This window comes from Halichoerus grypus, chromosome 13 (genome assembly GCF_964656455.1).
Source record: "Halichoerus grypus chromosome 13, mHalGry1.hap1.1, whole genome shotgun sequence".
Taxonomy (NCBI): domain Eukaryota; kingdom Metazoa; phylum Chordata; class Mammalia; order Carnivora; family Phocidae; genus Halichoerus; species Halichoerus grypus.
The window spans coordinates 50,063,196-50,071,000 of NC_135724.1; positions in this window are offsets into that span (position 1 = coordinate 50,063,196).

Genomic DNA, 7,805 nt, shown 5'->3' on the forward strand with positions numbered 1-7,805 from the left:
ATGTTTAATTGAGATATGGTTATATTAAGGAAAAGAGTTATGATGAGCTTTCAGTAATGTGATTCTAATTGTAAGATGTTCTTCTTTTTTTTTTTTAAGATTTATTTTTTTTATTTTAGAGAGACAGAGAGTGTAGGGGAAAGGGGCAGAGGGAAAGGGAGAGAGAGAGTCCTAAGGGGACTATGCGCTGAGCATGGAGCCCCACGCGGGGCTCAATCTCATGACCTAAGCCGAAACCAAGAATCCAACCTCAACCGACTGTACCAGCCAGGCACCCCTGTAAAATGTTCTTCTAATAAGGCAAAAAGATGGTTTTAGAGAAGCTTTAGCTGAGTATGGAATATAAAAAGATTCATGGTTATAACAGTTTTCAGAAGTGCTGCAAGTTGTTGGAAAAACGTTTGTTAAGTAGAATGTCCTTTTTCTACCCCAGAAGCATAATTCAGCTGAGGTATCCTTTATCTGCTGTTGACTCTCATGGTTCTTTTCTAGTTAGGCAAATTAAAAATGTGTATGTATCCTTAAAAATTATGTACCTGCCACTGAACTCTACTCCTGAACCAATATTGAACTGTATGTCAACTAACTAGGATTTAAATAAAAAAAAAAATAGAGTTAATAGAAAGGATTTTTAGATTAAAAAAAAGAATTGTTAATGGCATAAGAAAGTGATTACAATATTGTCTTAGTCCCTTTGGTTTGCTATAACAAAATACCATAGACTGGAAAGTTTATAAACAATGGCAATTTATTTTCAAAGAACCAAAAAAAATTATGTACCTGGCTATTTTGATTATGTATCTTCAGAAAGGTATTTAGCTTCTATGTGGACCCCTGAAGCTCAGTATTTTGTTGGTCACAACCTATTATACTTTTCACAAATATTGCCTGTGTTCATGTGGCCATAATTATTCTCTGACAATTCAGTTTTTTTTTAGCCTAAAACGAAATTTTAAGAAAACGCCATAAGATATAAATATAAAAATGAGACATATGTTTTGAATATCCCAGTTTTTGTTAATTGCACTAATGGAAAGGAGAGGAGGGTTATGTTTTCTCATTAATTATTAGATTTGGGATATTATATAAGAATAACACTTGGAGGGAAAACAATTAGTATAATTGTAAGAGTAATTCCACCCGACCTTCCACTTTTGCTGTATATGGGATTGTGTAAATAGAGGCCATATGAGGGGCGCCTGGGTGTCTGCCTTTGGCTCGGGTCCTGTTCCCTGGATCCTGGGATCGAGCCCTGCATTGGGCTCCCGGCTCAGTGGGGAGTCTGCTTCTCCCTCTGCCTCTCTCCCTTACTCATGCTCTCTCTCTGTGTCTGTCTCTCTCTCAAATGAATAACTAAAATCTTGGAAAAAAAAAAAAAAGAAAAAATAGAGGCCAAATGAGAGACAAAAATCTGTTTAAAGCAGATAAAGGAATTTGGGAGATCTTTTATTTGCATATGTATTAAAAATGACATCATACCTGATGTCACCAAAGTCTTGAGACTTCAGAAACAAGAGATAGTCTGTGATTTCCGTTTTCTCTTGAAGTTAGTTGCATGGAGTTGTAGATCACGAAGAGACCTGTAAAGTATCTTATTCAGAAGACATTGTCTTTGTTATGCTAAAGGTAGAGTTTTCCAAATATGGCTCTGAGTAGCTTTTTTCTCCTGTGTTGTGACTCAGAATGTGGGCAGCCTTCTTTGTGTCTAATGTTCTGTTATTCAAGTCTTTCTTTTTTAGTCTTCAGGGGAAACAAAGTTTGATATCCTTTTTTTTTAAATTCACAGAGTTACCACTGACCTTCTGTCTTCTTAAAATCTCCAGATTCTGCAGGTCAGTGACCCTTTACGAATACTCATGCCCCTCAGGACTTTGGGATTTGGAGACAGGCAGCTGTGTCAGGCCATCTGATTAGAAGTAAATGCATGCACATGATATTCGGATATTCAGTGGAGTTCAGAGATGTTTATAAAAGCTCTGTTGACACAGATTGTGTCATTTACACCCAGAGTACAGCCCTGAAGGCGAATTTCCTGAAAATACAAGCCACATGTAATGATCTAAGGAACTTAAAAATCTATGTCTAATGGCAGGTGGCGAGTGTTAAGAATGTTATATCTTCAGGAATAGAATTTAACTATTGTTAAAGTTAGTACAACTAAATGTTTAAAACTTGTCTGCCCAGTAGCTAAGGAGTGGTGTTTTTGTAGCACGTAGGCCATGATGCACTACTGGATTGAGTGTTATCTCCGGTAATAGCTTAGTTTAGATGGAGCAGAGATTGTGTATGACACTGATTCTTGTGAAAAAGAGAATCCACCCATTCTCACACTTTTTGTTTGCTTCCTTAGAACTCTTTAGTTGTAACAGAATGCACTGAAAGGAAAATTGACTGGGGTTGTTGAACTCTTTCTAATGGGGGAATGTAATGGCCCACCTGCTTTCCCTTTCCCCTTAATTCGGAAATCCCTTCATGCAACACTTGTGAAGTGAAACACACACACACACACACACACACACACACACACCCCTTTTGGTAAATAAGGTTTTAAGATTTTAAAAAATAAATTAAAAAATTTAAAAAGTTAAAATATTTTAAAAGTTAATTAAAGAAATTTTAAAAATTTAATGGAATGTTACATTGTGGGATTAATTAGGATCAGAAGAAACCTGGACTTAAAATCAAGAAACTGGGGCGCCTGGATGGCTCAGTCAGTTAAATCTCCTACTCTTGTTTTTGGCTCAGGTCATGATCTCAGGCTGCCCTCTCAGCATCCCCCACCCCGTCCTCTGCCCCAGCTCTCAAATAAATAAATAAATAAATAAATAAATAAATAAATAAATCTTAAAAAAATAAAAATCAGAAAACAGAATCCAATCTTGTTCTTGATGCTTGCTAGTTTTTGATCTTGTGGAAATCACTTCAACCTTTTATCCTTATGTTTTTAATTGGTAAAAGAGGTGTGTGTGTGTGTGTGTGTGTGTGAGAGAGAGAGAGAGAGAGAGAGGGAGAGGGAGAGAGAAAGAGAAATCAGTGGATTCTTAAATAAGGTGATACTGACCCCCAGGGAGCAATTTTTTTTTTTGGTCACAGTGACGGGATTTACTGGCATTTACTAGTTGTCAGTCTGGGTTGGAAAACAAGCTGCAATGCATGGGACCATCTTACACGGTGAAACAGTGGCCTGCCTGAAATGTCAGTAATCAGGACCCCACCTTGATGAAGCTGTAAATAATTCTCTAGGATCTTTTCCAGTTTGTATCCAAACAATAGTAGATTAAATAAAAAAAGCAAGTTTCATGAATTCAGAACCATAAACACAAAGAAACACTTCAAATTCTTACAAAAAGCTTGAGGCAAATGTAGTCTCTATGCTTATTTACCAGGAAGGGAAATTGTTGTTTATTGTTGTTTCTGTACCTGCCATTTTCCCAATTGTAGTCACATACATTTTAATGAGGACTGCCCAAGTTAGATGTTGCTATTACTATTTTGCCAATAATAAGCCTGAAGCTTAGGGAGGCTGAGCAACTTGTCTAAGATCAGACTAGAAGTGGCAGAACGAAATGTTAATTTGACCCCATTTGGCGTCAAACCTGGGGCTCTTTCCCCACCTTATGCTTCCTTGAAAATGGAGAATGGAAAAGATGATGGTAGAAAAGTAGTGACACTACATTTGTCAGTGAGTAGTCATTATGAACTCGTTTTCCATTGCTTCAGTGTACAACCCTCTCTTGCCTCTAAGCCTGTGCACAGGCTGCATCCTTGTTTCTGAACTCCTCCTCCTCACCTGGCCAACTCATCTTTGTCCTCAGGTCTTACTTGTGCTTTGTTCCCTGACCATGGGGAACCTATTTCCGGTGCCCTGAATTGTGCTTCAGGTGGCTTCCTACACTTGCTCAGTCATAAGCACTCATCCCTCGGTGCCGTTGCTTGATTGCCTTCCATGCTGGATGGGGGCCCCATTTCCCTAATTCCTAGCATTATATTTTGTACCTTGCCAAATAGTTGTTGAACAAAGGGATGAAAAAAAGTTGATGTAGCAATTTATTTAAAGAAACGAAGTGAAATTAATTAATGGTGAACATTTTGTATATTTGTTCTTTGATCAATTGTTTTGTAACATTAGAATATAATTCATTTTACATACATAAATAATTTTTATATCACATTTATTATTGCAATTCTTTATAGTGCATGTTTCTAAAATCCAACTCCCCTACTTATGTTTTCTTTCTCTTATACTCTTACTATTTGATATCTTTCATTTTATGTATCTTTGTTGTGTTTGTCCTTTAGTCTTTTTGTGTATAAGAGTTAAATGTATGATGCTAATAGATCCTGTGGGGCAGAATAGTAGAAATATGACTGCAGACTATGGAGGCAGGCAGCCTGAGTTTGAGAATCTTGGTTCCACCACTTATTAACTGCGTGACTTTTGGCAGGTCACTTGGCTTTTCTTCATATGTAAAAAGTAAAGGAAATAGGACCATTTATCCTTTATGATTGGTTTGGACTATTAAGTGAGGTAATACCTGTAACATTTACCACATAGCTAAAAACATGTAAGGGGCTTGAGAAAAAGTGCCATGTAATATAAGTGTGGTTATTATTATTATCTTTCTCTTTAATTAGGACTTTTAGTTTTTTTTTTTTTTGAAAATGCACATTATGAGAAAGAGGAGAATGATTAAACTTGGTTATTTCCTCTCAAGGGAAGTTTAAATAGAGATAATTTTGATTCATAAAATCCAAGGCAGTTTAAACCAATTAGTACCACTGCAGAGAAACAAGAAATATGCTGGCTGTCCTAGGATGGACTTAGGTGTGGAACATCCCAGAAGACGACATCAACCATTTGGTGCCATTTCCTTACTCAGATACAGCTTTGTTCTTACCTTGTTTGTGTTGTTGCTGTCAAATTTAGGCTCTTCCATTTCTCCTTTTCGAAATTGTAAGATGGAAGGCTGGTAGGTCTAACAAAGAGCAGGTCCCTGGGGGTAATTTTGGTGATGGATTTTTGCAATATGGCTGTATGCAATTATAATACTCTGTTTGAGGAAGTTCCTGAACATTCTTAATGATAATTTAACAATTGCCTTATGTACACCTGAGGATTTAATACATCACCAAAGTCATTCTCTCTTCTATGCACTGGACCTAGATTAAGCCTCACAAAAACTAATTTGATGCACACCCAGACTTAAAGCTTTGAGGATTCTGACTGTTATTTTAGTGTATGGATCACTGTGAATCTCTAGATTCCAACACCTTATAGATGACAGTTATACTGCTTGCTCAATACTATTTCCTATCAATGTGTTCTTGTCATGCAACTCCATGGAGACCCATTTTAAATCCTACCAATAAATCCTAGTTAGTCAAGTGTGTATAAAGAGTTCCTGAAGTTTTAATAAACATTTAATGCCCCCCCAAAAAAAGATTTCCTGAGGTGTCAAATGCTGAATTAACAACCATATATATGTTTTGTATAGTCCCTATCAGATTATAGGTGGTCTGAAAAGTGAGGAATTCTAGGTTAAGTAGCATTTTTTCTTCCTTTTGGAAGTCTTGAGGATTTATATTTTAGTTGTTTACTAAACTATGAATAGTCTAAACTGCCAAATTATTATCCTATAATGTTAAAAGAAAGCTAAGAAAGCCAAAATTATTCAAGACACCATATGGCAGATTTTGATTATAGGGAGCAAGTAGTGTACTGTGACAAAAACCAGATCTTACAAAGAAATCTACATGGTGGGACTAATGACATTCTCTCATTTTCAATTGAGAAAGCTTATTTGTTGCACCAAAGATTATATCCTTAAATGGTACACATGTGTAGAAATAAATCAGAAGAAATGTTCTTTGAAAAAATGAGTTGTATTGGTAGCAAACAGAGGTTGGGTTTTGCTTTAATGTTTACCAAATAAATGTCATTCTAAGGCTATATTCACTGGTAATTATGTGGTGTTTATATCTGAGTGCCTTTGCTAATTTGGAATTGGGTGAATAAAGTGGGGGAAGATATATCTATGTTCTACATACATCTGTGAATAAATTTTTATGACATCATATAAATGCTAAAGTTTCTCAGATGTAGCAAATGCTGTGGCTATCCCATTCGGTCATTATAATTTTAGAAATGTATTGGAATGCCTCTTTGCTCCTCAATGGTTAAGAAGAACTACAACTAAATTAAGATGAAACAAGAAAATAAGACATGAATATATTTATAGAGTTTGTTATTATTAGCCATCTTATTACCACTTATGGTTCTCTCCATTTCTTCTTATGCTTTTGAGTTACCATCTGGTGTTATTTTCTTATTCCAATACAGCTTTGTTTTTGCCCACCTCTTTTGTGCTGTAATTGTCAAATACATTGCATTTCTACATTTAAAGCCCAGCAATACAATTACATAGTTACATGAAGAAATATGCAATTAAACTGTCTTTTATAATTACCTACTGAATTGCCTTTACTGGCACTTTTTGTTTTTCTCACGTGGATTTAAATTGCTGCTATCCTTGATTTAGTCTAAAGAATTTTCCTCAGTATTTCTTGTAAGGTGGGTTAACTAGCAACAGACTCCCTCAGGTTTTGTTTATCTGGGAATGTTTTTTCTCCTTTTCTTATGGTACTCCCATTATTTGGTGTGCTTAGTAGTGTCCTACCATTCTCTGAGACTTCATTTTACTTCATTCTTTTTCCTCTGTTTTACAGATTGCATGATTTCTATTCATCTTTATTCAAGTTTGCTGAGTCTTTCTTCTGCTGTCTCAAATCTGCTGCTCAGCAGCTCTAATAAAATTTTCATTTTTGGTTATTACACTTCTCAGCTCCATTTTTTGTCTTTATAATTTCTATTTCTTTGTTGATATTCTCTATTTGGTAAGACATTATCATCATATTTTTAAAAATTTCTTAAGTGTGGTTTCCTTTAGATCTTTATATATATTTACAATAGTTGCCTTGAAGTCCTTGTCTGTTAACTCCAACATCTGGGGTCCCCTCAAACATAATTTCCATTTCCTGCTTTTTCTCTCTTGTGTATGAGTTCCTGTTTCTTTAAATATCTGTATATCCCACATGTACCCTAAGTCAATTTTGGATACTGATCCCTTGCACCTCCCGTCTTATTGTTGTTTGTTTCTGTATTGTTTAGTGCCTTGGCTGGACTAGTTTGATGAGATCTATTTCCCCTGAAATGTGCAGTCTCTGATGTCTCCTCAGAGTGCAGAATCTTGGGTGGGCATGGACATAGTTTTCCTGACTACTAGAGATGATTGTGTGTTTAGCTAGACTCTCTTTGACTGTCCCTTTTCTCCTTTAAGCTTCTGATCTTCCTCTATTTGTATCACATCCAATTGTAGCCTCCACTAATTGCCAGATAATTGCTTTTTCCATTTTTGACAACATCTTAAGGCATTAATTATTCTATATTCTGATACAATTATAGTTAAGTCTATTGGTAGAGGTTGTTACTAGTCTTTGAGGCTTGTTGTGACCCTCTCCTGGGAAGAACTTTTATCCTATGAAGCAGAACTGGCTGAGGGATAGAGAACTTACTTTTCACTTCCTGTCCTATTTGGATCCTTCCCATGAGATGGGGCTTTATTTGTGTATTGGTGGAGAGAAGCAGGAACTGGTGTCCTTGCCTGGCTGTGGCTATTACCCAGTATGGATCCCCTATAACCCAGTGTTGAAGAGGAAGGAAAACTGGTGATATTCATCAACCACCACGTGGTCTCTGTACTGGGAAGGTGGAGGAAATGGAAGCTTCAATTTGGCTGCAAAGCCCA